Genomic DNA, 14,159 nt, shown 5'->3' on the forward strand with positions numbered 1-14,159 from the left:
GGAGCCTCGTGTGATTTCACAGATCACTCTCCTCACCACAACACCCCAGTGGCTAGTCTTCTCCACCAGTCAGCCCCGGGTACGACAATCCCTGGTTCTGCCACCTCACAGGCAGGCTAACACAACAGTGTTCATCCGGGGGGGTGACTCACAGCAGCAAATGCGTGGAGGTTCTACGGCTGCCTTGGGTAGACTGATCCACCGTCCGATTCAGCAGTCCCAGGTCGACTCTGTAATCAGACACATCATCAGTACTAGTTACACTCTAGGGCACCTCACTCATAGGCTTAGACACAAACGTCCACCTATCCTCTCCATAGATGGCGTTGCTGTCTAAGCGCCACCTCACCAGAGGTCAGCAGCGGCTGTGTTATGAGCTGATCAGGACGGGAAACCACCCCCCCATGGCTGGTATATCCTGTCCTCACTCGATGGCGTCGTCCATTTGGAGGGGGTTTCGGGAGCTGACCCACAGATGGCGCGGTCGTCACTGCTCCGTGCTCGGACGCTGGGCTCGGGTCCGTAACAGCCTACTACTATAGTGGTTTCTTATAGGGTCCCGGTAGTAAAGTCGGGCTCGTTCTCAACGCACATCCGAGAATTCCGGATTCGAATTCCAGATGAGACAGAAATCGTTGGGCGCATTTCATATCACTTAATGCACCTGTTCACCTAGCATTAAGTAGGTACTCAGGAGTTAGACAGCTTGTTGTGGGGCTACATTCTTGGTGGGGTCAGTAATTCGACCTTAAGGGGGGGGGCACGATATAAGCCTAACATGCATGAATACACGCTGGCTGCCTGTCCCCCAACACAATGAAATATTATTAGAATATTTATTTAAAATAGTCTTAGTTACAGCCGTCAGTTTGTAATTACAACTAATTGTAATTAGTTGTACACTTCGGAAGATATATTTTTTTATTTATTATATTATTTATATATATATACAAGAGTTCTTACATTCTTGTAAAGCCACTAGCATGCATAGCATTTCCGGCAGGTCATTAATCCTAATTTTCCCCGGAATATGACAGCCAAATCGTTTAACAACCAGGTACCCATTCACTGCTGGATGAACAGAGGCAACAGTTAAGGATTGGCACCCGTCCAGTCCTCCCCGACCCGGATACAAACCCAGGCCAAAGGATCGCGAAGCGCCGGATGAGAATTTTACCACTGCACCACGGGGACTGCTTGTAATTAGGCACAAATTGTAATTAGTGGACCACGAATTAGTGTATAATGTGTAGGAATGTGGAAAACTTAGAGATTGGTTATGTTGAATTAAGAGACCCTCTCATTATCTGCACATAAGCTATTGAGAATATATGGCAAGTATATTGCTCCTTCAAATTCAAATGTTTATTCAGTTAAAAGTACATACAAAGCTTAGTTACAAACATAATGTTGGTGTTATAGATAGAGCTAGTACATACAGTACCTAAAGCCACTAATACGCACAGTGTTTTGGGCAACCCTGACAGCTGGGTGGACAGCGCTTCGGATTCGTAGTCCTGAGGTTCCGGGTTCGATCCCCAGTGGAGGCGGAGACAAATGGGCAAAATGTTTATTTCACCCTGATGCCCCCTGCTACCTAGCAGTAAATAGGTACCTGGGAGTTAGACAGCTGCTACGGGCTGCTTCCTGGGTGGGGGGGGGGGTTGTAACAGAAAGGAGGCCTGGTCGAGGATCGGGCCGCGGGGACGCTAAGTCCCCCCGAAATCATCTCAAGATAACCCGTCACTTAATATACTAGAAACAGTCTTTATACCTTTTATCAGACCACATTTGTCTATCAAGAAGCCAAGTGATGTTATATTAGGGAGAATTTTGTAGGGACGATGGAAAATCGGCTGCTGTTGATGTTGCTGACCCCATCCAAACAACCCAGTCAGTGACTGGGTTGTTTGGATGCTTTATTGTTGATCCATGACTCCTAGAAAGTGTTGGATCCCGTTGAGTGCATATCTATGCTTGTTGTATGGCTGGCAGATGAGAGATAGCGTTTGACATTTCTATTGCTTTAGGTACGAGCATATTATAATGAGCTGGGGGAGTGGGAAAAAGTTGCTTGCTGAGTTTACAATAGTATCGGGTTACAAGTGACAATGTTTTGTGCGTTTTCTGTGATGCCTGGAATTGCATTAGACCCTGATACAGGGGGGACTGTGTAGAATGGAATATTAGGTGTTAAATAATAATTCACAATAATAATAATTCAACACCCCCAGGTGTTAAATGAGCTTTAATAATAATTAACAATTAGTTTAGAGTTGGTTGCTAAGGGAAACATTGATTTGTTCGAAGAGATGGGAAGTTTATGGCGGAACTGCATTGCGAGAAAGGATTTTTTAAAGTAAATAAATAAAATAAATAAATATGTTTATTCAGGAAAGGTACATACATACAAGTGATGTTACATTAATGGATCGATATATAGATAGAGCTAGTACATACAATGCCTAAAGCCACTATTATGCAATGCGTTTCGGGTGAGATTATATTCGGTTAGATTCGGGCAGTATTATAATTCACTGTGTCGGGGGACAGACAGCCAAAGAGTATTTAATCACGTTAGGCTTATATTGAGGTCCCTTCTCCCCCAAGGTCAAATTACATACCCCTCATAGATACAATCCCACAACAAGCTGCCTAACCTGTCAAACTGATAGCACGAGACTTCAGGATGACCGGGACAAACTAAGGGAATGGTCCAATAAATGGCTGTTAGAGTATAACCCGAGCAAATATATAGTAAGGAAGATAGGTGTAGGGAGCAGAAGGCCAGATACAAGATACCATTTGGGAGATGAAATTCTTCAAGACTCGGAGAGCAAGAAAGACCTTGGGGAATGGTATTGGTCGACATACTATAGGAATCTGATCCAACTGCCAGTTGGGTCAACCCATGTGTGGTGTTTGTTCAACCCAACAATGTTTGTTTCATGTAAAAATGTAAATAATCGTAAATTGTTCATATGCTTCAAGAAAGATAGGAATATAAGCTTCATTGTAAACACTTTACCATCGACATGTTTAAAGTTCTAATGGAGATACATGTTTCTTAATAATCACCTAGCTCCGACCCCGCACAGATTGATCGATAGAGGAACTCTCTCTCTCATTACAATGTTTATTTTACGTAAATTTGTTAATAATCATGAATATTTTATGTCTTAAGTAATATAGAAATATTAGCTTCATTTTTAAATACCTTACCATATAAATGTTTAAAGCTCAAGTGAAGATACCTATGTTTTTATAGTGGCGTTCGGTAGCTTGTCGGTCATGGACGCCTACGCACTAGCTGATATATTGTGAAATAAATATACGCTAATAAAGCCTAAAATAGTATATGCCTTCAGAAAGATCGATATATAAACGTTGTTGTGAGTGCACCAAAGGAAATATATCTTATTAGTGAAAAAAGATATATCAATTTTAAAATAAAAATATCAATTTTTAAAATTCCCACAGCGACTCTCGCCCCATCTATTGGAGATGCTGTTGATCTAATGACCCAAAACTACTCAAAGCCTCCTAGCATTACGTAAGTATTGAAGAAAATATGATATATATACTCACTATAATGTTGGAACTGAATGCAGAGAAAACCTAATTTTCCTCAGAAATAATATAATTTCATAATGAAACGCAAAAACAACTATATTTCTGGCTTTCTTATAACATATACAAATATAAGCTTTATTTATGAATCTCAATTAATTAAACAATATATTAGAGAGTGTGTATGGTTTGGTGTTCCATGTGCGAAGAGACATGAGAGATTTTATATAAGTACAGTACATGGTAGTTTAAGGAGCGAATGCATACCAACGAATAATGATTAGTATCTATATAACAAAACTATTGTCCCTATGGAGTCGATTTAACTTCCAGACATGTATTTTTAAATAAATCTTCAATGTTTTCTGGCTAGTTATGTTAGATATTATTAAAATTACGCATTTTACTTGTTAATATCATAAATTAAATTTGCGTTGATTTCATCATAGAAGTGCGACTACTGGATCACTGTGTACGGAAGGCTGATATGCCAACAAACACTTTCCAGACAACAATATATCTTGGATAAGTCGCTCCACGACATTGTCGCTTGGACCGTCGACTTCCTTTGATGCCACATATTAATTATTTCATTATGAATTTATATTATTTCAGAATACAAATATGTTCTCTCATGCTCTACATTCAGCACCAATATTTTAATGAGTAAATGTACCCATTTCTTAATTACTTAGATATTGCTTGGAGGCTTTGCGTAGCTTTGGGTCATTAGGTGGAGCATGTCCAATAGCAGGGGCGAGAGTAGCTATTGGGAACTTATTTTAAAATTGATATAACTTTGTTCTCCAACAAGATATATTTCCTTTGGTGCACTCATAAAAACATAAATATCTTTGTCTTTCTGAGGACATATAATATTTTAGGTTTTCTTAGCGTATCTTTGTTAATTACACTATTTTCTGCTCAGGGGGAAAAAGACACCAAAAGTTTGGGGGCTTATTTATTACATAGTAGTAGACGGTAAATTAAATTCTGCAGAACGTGTAAATATATATAAGTAGGAACAATTGTAACATATCCATGTCTACTGAGTACTAATATTTAACTTAAAATGTACACCCGTATTAAGTGAGTAAGCTTAGCCTAGTGACATGGTAAACACGTTCTGCAGAAACCTAATGTCATTGTAATGTAATTATATAAAACTAGTTATAACAGTCAGGACACAGATGTTAAATAAGGTGAATAGGCCACAAAACACTTAACGGACGCCGACCAAGAGGCCGGAAAGACGTAATGGTAAATACTAGCTGAATTAACAGGAATTAAACAGGCGTCTAGAAAATACCTAGTGCTGGGGAAAAACTGAGATGACAATGGGCGAGAATTTTTTCCCAGGGCATGAGGCCGTGCCGCCAAGGAATAAGGAGAAGGGTTTCATGACTAAAGGTAGGGCTTACTAGCACCTAGACTAGGCAAAGTATTAGCTGCGGACAGCGGGACACTTGGGGACCGGCGCTGCACCCCCACCGCGGGCCGGACTCCCCCCCCCCCCAACCCCACCCCGAAGGGCGAGGCCCGCTGGCCGCGAGGTGGCCTCAAAGTGGCAGAGCAACAACATCCCACCTGACGTAGGATGTACAAGGTCGACCTCGTGTCGGTCGTTGTCGCTGTGGCGAGCCCCACGGATGTGGAGGGGAGGTGGCAGAGCGGGAGCTGGCTGTTGTAAGTAGGAACATGCCAGCTCGCTACCGTGCCCGTGCCCGTATGCCCGGAGAGGCCGTTAAAAACAGTCAGGTGCCCGTGACTGAAAAAGGTACCATTCCGGGTCTACAGGCAGAAGATGCTAACTGAGACAGTTTCCTTGGTGGGCCAACAGCGCGCCATCTTGACAAGCCATGGGGCGGAGAGAGGCGGGATAACCCATCGACATTGACCCTGGGAGGAGTACATACTGCAGGGTTTGTACCACATGTAGGGAGTGCTGTCCACCATGGCAAATGACTGGTCGATCCCATGTATATCTTCGTCGCTGGAGCCCGCCCTCACAGAGTCCAGTCCTGAAAGGCTGGCCCCAGGGCGGGTGTGGGAAAGTGAACGCTGTCCACACCGAGGCCGACTCCCCGAGGTCGACCCCATGTTGGTCGTTGTCGCTGTAGCGAGCCCCACAGATGTGGAGGGGAGGTGGCAGCTAAGAAGCATGTAGGTCCTCCAAGGACACCTCTCACGGTGGGCACGAGATCAGTTGTTCGCCTTTCGGGCCCCACCACGTGGGGTCCGAAATTCTCGAACTTTCATGGTTTTCATGTTTTTTTTTGGATCGAAACTCGATCATTCATGGCTTTCCTCGTGCGCGTTCTATCGTGGATCTGGAAGTATTAAGGCAGTAAGGGTGGGCAGAAGCTGGCATGCAGTGGTAACGTGTAAGGCAAAGGCACGGTTGTGGTGGACCCACACCATATGCGTACTGGTGGCAGCTTAGGCTGCAAGAGTGGGGTTAACTGGATACGGCACCTGTTGCGAAAGGCAGGAATGGTAGACTTGAATAAAGTCCCCAGCATAACTGAGTGGGGAGTAACTTAGAAGTCTAGCAATGGTTCTGCCAGATACAATAAGTCCTAACTCCTGGAACAATCGGACGCCCCCTCAGCAGGAACTAAAAGAAATATTGAAAGTCGGCGTCCAGTAGTTAGTAAGCTCCAGCACCACAACTACTAATAATAAGACCAATTATAAGTCAATGATAAAACACAGAGCTGACAGTGGACTGGAGGTGGCCCCAAATGACTGCAATAGAGTGCAACGATGCCCATATCGCTATGCAGCAGGTAAATACTAAATAACGCCAACAGGCCAATGTAAGAGGATGGTAATGGGGGGGCATCGAACTGCGAACCCACTTATGCAGAAATAAGACGAATCAGAACTGTAAAGAAATTATTAAGAATGGAGAGGAAATGCGATCTTCCCTTCTTCCCCGTGAAAATCCTCCGCTGGGACACGCCATCTGGGCTCGGCAGCTGGACCATTTCAGCTGCAGCATCTTCGGTTGGACAGCTAGGTATCAGCTTCAGCAGCTGGGACATCCTCGGCTGGGTACTACCTTCTGGAGCCTCAGCTGCTGGATCATCGGCTGGAACGTCGTCAGCCAGAACATCAGCAGCTGGGCCTCGATCATCCGCCGTAACACTACCAGCTGGGCCATCAGCTGCTGTATCATCGGCATGGACCACGTCGGCCGGAACATCAGCAGCTGGATCTGTCCCCGAGAAACAAACAAAACAATATATAATACATAAATTAGAAAGGAATACAAAGAACGACAAAATGTAAAAGAAAAAAAGAATTCGTATATAAATAAAGAGGGGGACTGGGCATGCTCAGCTGGAACACTGCCAGCTGAACCCTCGGTTGCAAGATCGTCGGCGGGAACCATATCCGACGGTCCATCAGCTGCAGGCTCATCGGCAGGGACTACACCAGCCGGAGCATCAGCAGCTGGGTCTTAGGATGATTGGCCCCCACCTGCCTGCCGACCACACTATGACGGGATGAACTGCTGAGTAAAACTAGGCCCGCATGTAGCAAAGCAAAAGTTAAACAACCATAAATGTAAACCCAGTAAGTAAATTGAACAGTATGTGAATGAACTTAAAGCATGAAGCATGAGGCCCGACTCCGCAACTGGTACATCCTGGCTGACTTTACTTAGTAGTATAGAGGCACTTAGCAGAGTAAACAACGTAAATGTAATCAGTGGTGAGTAACGTAATTATGCAGCAAGAGCTAAGTGTAAAGCATGGTTATACATTCCTGAAGAAACGAACATAATTGCAATGCCAGAAAATCTTAATGCAAGAGGCAATGGGCCGTAACACCGCAACTAGCGCCTCCTCGTTGACTTACTTAAACTTAAATGGCAAGCAAGTGAAACGACAACTGTAACCACCGCAAAGTAAAACGACATGCAACATGGCCAATGCATCAATTGTAGAAATAAATGGAGTCCACCTGGCGCTGCCGTGGGGTACAGACGTGTCGTCTGGCCGCTAATAGTATGGGGTGTTCGCTGTCTTCGTCACCAGGGGGTGTGGGCGTCTCTGCCCCCCCCCCTGCTGTTGTTGCTGGCTGCGTGTTGACGTGGCGAGCTTGCCATGGGTGGTCCCCTTCCTCCTGTTAAGCGCGTGAACTCCGTGGGCCTGGAGTTCACTGGTCGTGCTGGATATGCGGCTATTGAAATGGTCGTGTGCGACATGCTCCGTGTCCCTGTGATGGCCGTTTACGGTATTGAGCTTGTAACTGCCCACCGGGTTGTCATCAAGTTCGTGACGGAGGAGGTGTACCGTGATTTTCTCCGTCGTTACAAGGGACGTTCGTTGTCGCTGCCGGGTGGTGCCGGCTCTGTATCCATCTCGGACCGTAGTGGTGCACTGACGTATGTCAGTGTGCATGGGGCGCCCCTGGAGTTTCCCGAGGACGTTCTCCGGCGTTACTTTCAGCGGTTTGGAGCGCTCATCAGTGTGAGGGTCAACACGCTCTCCTCTGGGAGGTATGCAGGTAGGCGGACGAACGTTCGCACCTTGGGGATGCGCCTGCGGTCGGATATTCCATCTTCGGTCCGGTTTCTGGGGTACTACGTCCGGGTATACTATGCCCGGCAGCCTCGTACCTGTTTCCGGTGTGGCCTGTTGGGGCATCAGGCTGCCGGGTGTGATGCGGCCCCGGTTGCTCAAGTCAACTTGTTCCGGGAATAGGATTTCCCGCCGCTCCCTCTGAACGAGGACTCCGGGGGTGAGGAGGTGAGCGTCCCGTTCGTTGCTGAGGCTTCCCCTGCATCGCCCGACGTTCCCCCCGTTATCATCGACCCTCCTCCGGATGTTGCGGTGCCGTCGGATGCTACTCCTGCTCCTGTCGCTGTTGCTCCCGTGGACCTTCCTGTTGCTCCCTGTGAGGCATCGCCGTGTGCACACCCGACTTCAGCTGCTGCGCCTGGCCCTGCATCCTCGCCTCGGGTCCCGGCTGTCCTGGGTGCTGGGGTGGCTGTGGGGGCCCCTGATGTGTGTGGTCCAGTTCCCCCTGTGGTCGAGGCTTCTGCTGTTCTGCGGCGGGCGTCAGTTCGTCCGGCTAGTGGGGCCCGTGTTTCTGAGTCAGCTTCCGGCTCTGACGATCTCCAGCCGGTGCCCAAACGTTCCCGGCGTTCGTCGTCTGCCTGGGCTGATGTTGGGGAATTTAGTGACTGTGGGTCTTCGGGTGTGGATGGAGTGGTTCCGGATGCGTCACTGGCTCCGCAGTTAGTGGTGGCGGAAGTCCATGTGCCTGCTGACGTTGGTGCCTGTGTCTCGGGTGTGCCTGATGTTTCTTCTCCACCGGGGGCCTCTCCGCGGTGGGGCGTGGTGGCCTCCGCTGCCAGGGATGGTGGGGATGAAGGGGTTGGGCGTGGCCTGGTGGTGACCTTGCAGAAGGATGTGCGCAGTTCGGTATCCCGGCGGTCGTCCGGTGGTGTGCCCGTGGACGCTGATGCCCCTGTCATGGTGCCTTCTGTCCGGCTCCCTCCTCTGAGGATGTCCGTTGGGGACTTGGGGACTGTGTTACCGGAGTCTGTGATGCCGTTGGGTCGCTGGGCGCGGATTGCTCTGTTACCGATCTGCGAGGAGGCGCTGGACTTTCAGGGTGGGGCAGTTCCATTGGTGTGGGAGCGTGTGCCGGTCACTCGGGTCAGGAGTGATACCATTTGGGTGCCCTGTTTGAGGGTGTTTGTGGCCAATGTCCCGGATGATATGGCATCCCCGGTGGATGGTCAGGGCCCTTGGCAGTGGTTGCGATGGGAGGCATTCCATGAACGATTCCCTCGGGACGTGTTTCCGGGCAAGTATGTCTGATGATTTTTTACTTTTGTGCTTACTTTTGTGCTGTGTGCCCTTCTGGCTGTTTGTTTGCCTTTCGGTAGTTTGTGCCCGTCACTCTCCCTTTGTTTGTGGCGGGGCGGGTGGTTTGGTGTGTGTTTTAGTCTTCATGTATTTATTTTGTTATTACCGTGCCCTATGTGTTTTATTTTATGCTTATGTGTTGTGTTTGTCTTTTATTTGTATCTTTTTTTTTATATTTTATTGTTTGTTATTGGCTGGTTGTGTGGTGTGCTGTTTTATTGTATTTTTTATTATATTTCATTTTGTTCATACTGTTGTGCTTTGTTTTCGGGCCGGCGCTTCTGTTTTATTTCATACTGCTAAAATGTTTTAACTTGTTGCTATGTTCTTGTTTTGCTTGCATTGCATGCTTGTTTGTGTTTGTTTTCTGTTTTGTTCTCTATTTTGTAACCTTTTGTGTATTTATTCTGCATTTCCTGAACCCTTTCCAGTTTTGGTACTTGTTGTTCTGTCGGTCCTTCTGGCCGGCGGTTTCTTGTTTTGTTCTGTTATGTTTCTAATTTTATGTTTTATTGTACTTTAAATCGCATACTTGCATGTAAAAATATAAATAACTAAAAAAAAAATTGTAGAATTAAATTGTGGTAGGCTAAATGTAAACATTCAGGCCATAAATGATAAACGACATAACGTAACCAGTAGTAATTAACATAATCATGCAAGAGCTAAACGTAATATACAGTAATAAATTTCAGAGGAAACTAAGCATAAATTCAGGGCCAGGAAATCTTAAAGCAGGAGACAGGGGCCCTCAACACTGCAACTAGCACATCCTAACTGACTCTACTTAATAACTTAATGACAGAGCAAAATTTAAACAAACGCACTGTAAACACAGCAAAAGTAAAATAAACATGCAACATGACAAGTAACCATTGTAGAAATAAATTGTTGTAGGCTAGTAGTAAATGCTAACCCAGGGAATCTGAAGCAAGAGGCATGAGGCCTGTAACACAGCAACTACCCCAACCTAGCTGGCTTAGTTAACTCAAATACAATGAGCAAGAGTTTTATAAGTTAAAAAAGCATGCAGCGATGGTAGTACCTTAACCCTAAACCCACATTAACTTAGCGTGTATAACGCAAGCAGCAATAGTCAAAATTGGGCAAATAATGGATTAACTTAACGACCGTTGCCGAATGTTGAACTGCAAAATCGTGACCCAGAACATCAGCGGCTGGAGCATCGTCGCTGGGACACCTGCAGCTGGACATCAGCGGCTGGAGCATCAACATTTGATGGAGATAGGAAATAACAGCAACTGGCCACTAGGGAAGACTTCGGTGGTAAGTAGAAGTCCAGCTGCAAGACAATTTAGACTAAAGACTGGAATATAACTGTCAGTAGAGAATAACGGGAACTAGTCATGAAGCTGGGAATACCATAAATTACACTAAGGCTGAAAAGAATGATAAACTGATAGGCACAATGTCAGGTGGAACGCTGCAGCTGGGCTTCATGAGACGTGGCATCAGCAGCTTGAACATCAGCAGCTGGGAAAACAGCGGCTGGAACAGCAGCGCCACCGGCTGGTACATCGGCTGCCGGGAATCAACCATGGAACTGGGACGTTAGCAGCGTACATTACATTTACATTTACATTACATTTAGGGCCGACATGTAAACATTTAGGCCCTAAATGGTAGACTACAAACGGACCTCTAGTAAATAACATAAGCAGCAAGGGCTAACCATAATATACAGTAATAAATTTCAGGAAACTAATCGTAAATGCAGGGCCAGAAATCTTAAGCGTGAGACAAAGGCCCGTAACACTGCAACTAGCACGCCGTAGCTGATTTTTCTTATTAACCTAATGGCAAAGCAAAAGTTGTGCTTTTGATTTCATTGATGTGTTTTGACTGAGGGAACTAAGCATAACAAGGCCAGATAAACTTAGCAAGAGGCATGTGGCCCGTGACACCGCAACCGCGCATCCCGGCTGAATTCCTTAGTAGCTTAAAGGCAGGAGCGTAAGTTATACACACACATAATTTAAACCAGGAATAAGTAAAATAACTATTCAGCAAGACGAAACGTAAAATGCTGAGGGAACTAATCCTCCATGCAGGGCGAGACTAATCTTAAGCAAGAGGCAAGAGGGGGGGGGGGCGTAATACTGCAACTAGCACATCCCAGCTGACTTTACTTGATAACTTTACTGGCGAGAAGCGAAAGCTAACAACCATGAATGTAAAATCTGTAAAGTAAAAACAGTAGGTTGGATAATCATGATGCAAGGGGCATGAGGCCCGTAACACAGCAACTGGCACATCCTAGCTGACCTGACTTAGTAGCTTTGAGGCAATAAGCAGAGTTAAACAACATAAATGTAACTAGTAGTAAGTAACATACATATGTAGCAAGAGCTAAGCGTAGAATACAGATATAAATTTCTGGGGAAACTAATCAAAATGCAGGGCCAGGAAATCTTGGAGCAAGAGGCAAGGACCCATAACACTGCAACTAGCACATCCTTGCTGACCTTAGTTAATAACTTAAAGACAAAGCTAAAGTTAAACAACCGAACTGTAAACACAGCAAAAGTAACATAAACATGCAACATGAGCAATGCATCAAATGTAGTATTAAATTGTGATTAAATAGGCTAAATGTAAACATTTTTCGGGCTAAATGTAAACATTTTGCCCGAAAAATGATAAACAACATAAATGTAACCAGTAGTAAACAACATAAATGTACAGCAAATTCCAGGCATAAAGTACGGTAATAAATTTCTGAGGGACGTCGACGACGGATCCTGAACCTGTGGCACTTACCAATAGCTGAAACTCACTGTACCCGTGATGAATAATTATAGGGGCATGTTCAGCTGGAACACCGCCAGCTGAGCCTTCGGCTGCTGGATCATCGGTGGGGAACACATCCACCAGGACATCAGCAGCCGGGATAGGCCGTTAGCTGCTGTAATATCGGATGAGACAACATCAGCAGCTGGGCTTGGCCCCCAGGGGACATGCTCAGCTGGAATACCACCAGCTGGCCCATCGACCGCTAGACCATTGGCAGGGACCACATCAGCTGCTGGGTCGGGCCCCATGGCAGCTGGGCCATCAGCTGCTGGATCATCGTCTGGGGCCACATCAACCGGAACATCAGTGGGTGGGGTTGGCCCCCAGGGGACATGCTCAGCTGGAACACCACCAGCTGGGCCATCAGCTGCTAGGTCATCGGCAGCATGACATAATGGTTAATTATTAACCATAAATAACTAAATGTTGCCGGGCAACATCGGCCAGACTTAACACTGTACTCCGGGCATGACGCAGCATTGCGTCATCCCTTTACTGTCAGTAATCTCAGGGATGACGCAGCATTGCGTCATCCACTAAAATAATTGACAAAAATCAGGTTTTTATCCGATTTTTTTGGGACTGTTTGGTAACTGTCAACAAGCCGAATGCAATCTGTGACTACAATACAAACATGAAAGGTGTTGATCACTTTGACCAAATGATCAAATATTATCACTTCATAAGGAAGACTCACAAATGGACGAAGAAAATGACCATCTATTTTGTGCAAGTGGCTATCTACAATGCTTATGTGATGTACAACTACTACACAAAAAATACTAAACTATAATACTACATATACTAAAATACTAAACATTTGTGGGCAGGAATTGGGAGTGTAGCTGGAAGGCGTCTGGGCGCTCACTCACGCTTAACGCGTGGCCCGTCTTCAACTCGTCGGTGGGTGGAGCGTGACCAGGTTTTTTATTTTATATGCTAATGTTCCTCTAGAAAATTCTATTGCGAACCCATTGATACCAAAATGAAAGACCTAGGACGAAAATTGAGGTGACCAGAGTGAAAAGAGTTAACACATTTTATCGCTTTTGCGCGCTCCTGGGTAACTCGTTCGCACTTTCTCTGTTTGCTGGGGGTAATTAGCCGGGCTTTTGGAGTTTATATGCATTTAGTGCTGTAGAGAATTCTATTGTGAACACAACGATACCAAATTTAATCTCGTAGGACGAGAATTAAGGTGACAAAGTTGAAGAGAGTATACACTTTTCAAAATTAACGCACGCTCCTGTGAAACTCTGGGACCCAAATCGCACAGTTGAAGGGTGGCAGGCGGGGCACGCCAAAGTGTTAAGGTCTGGAACAAACGGTCTGTCTACTCCGGCAGGCGACCAACTGGTACAATCAAGCGTCGGCTCCGGACTGACGATACTGCTTGTACTAACACGACAGGCTACACTGGCCGGATGTAACGTCTGGGAACAAACCGCCGTCTATGCCGGCGTGTTTGAATAATTTAGTATTAGCTATAAACGATTAATTAATAATAACAATCGTAATAATAAATGATTAATAATAAGGTCAAGCTCAGCTGGAACATCGCCAGCTGAGCCTACGGTTGCTGGGTCATCCACGGGAAACACATCCGCGAGAAAGTCAGGATACCACCAGCTGGCCCATCGGCTGCTAGACCACCTGCAGAGACCACAACAGCCGGCAGCGTGGCGACGCCGCCAGGGACGACGCCAGGCCGCTCACAGGGGGCCCAGGCAGGGCGACACCCGTGCACGGGACGCTGCTAGGCCTTCAGGGCACGTACAGTACGTAAGTGCACACGTACGGACGTACACACGTACATTCCCCCGCTTGGAGGTAACGCCGGATGTAGTCCGCTAAGGACAGGGCCCAGCACATGCTGGCCCGTGGCAG

This window comes from Procambarus clarkii, chromosome 15, assembly GCF_040958095.1.
Source record: "Procambarus clarkii isolate CNS0578487 chromosome 15, FALCON_Pclarkii_2.0, whole genome shotgun sequence".
Taxonomy (NCBI): domain Eukaryota; kingdom Metazoa; phylum Arthropoda; class Malacostraca; order Decapoda; family Cambaridae; genus Procambarus; species Procambarus clarkii.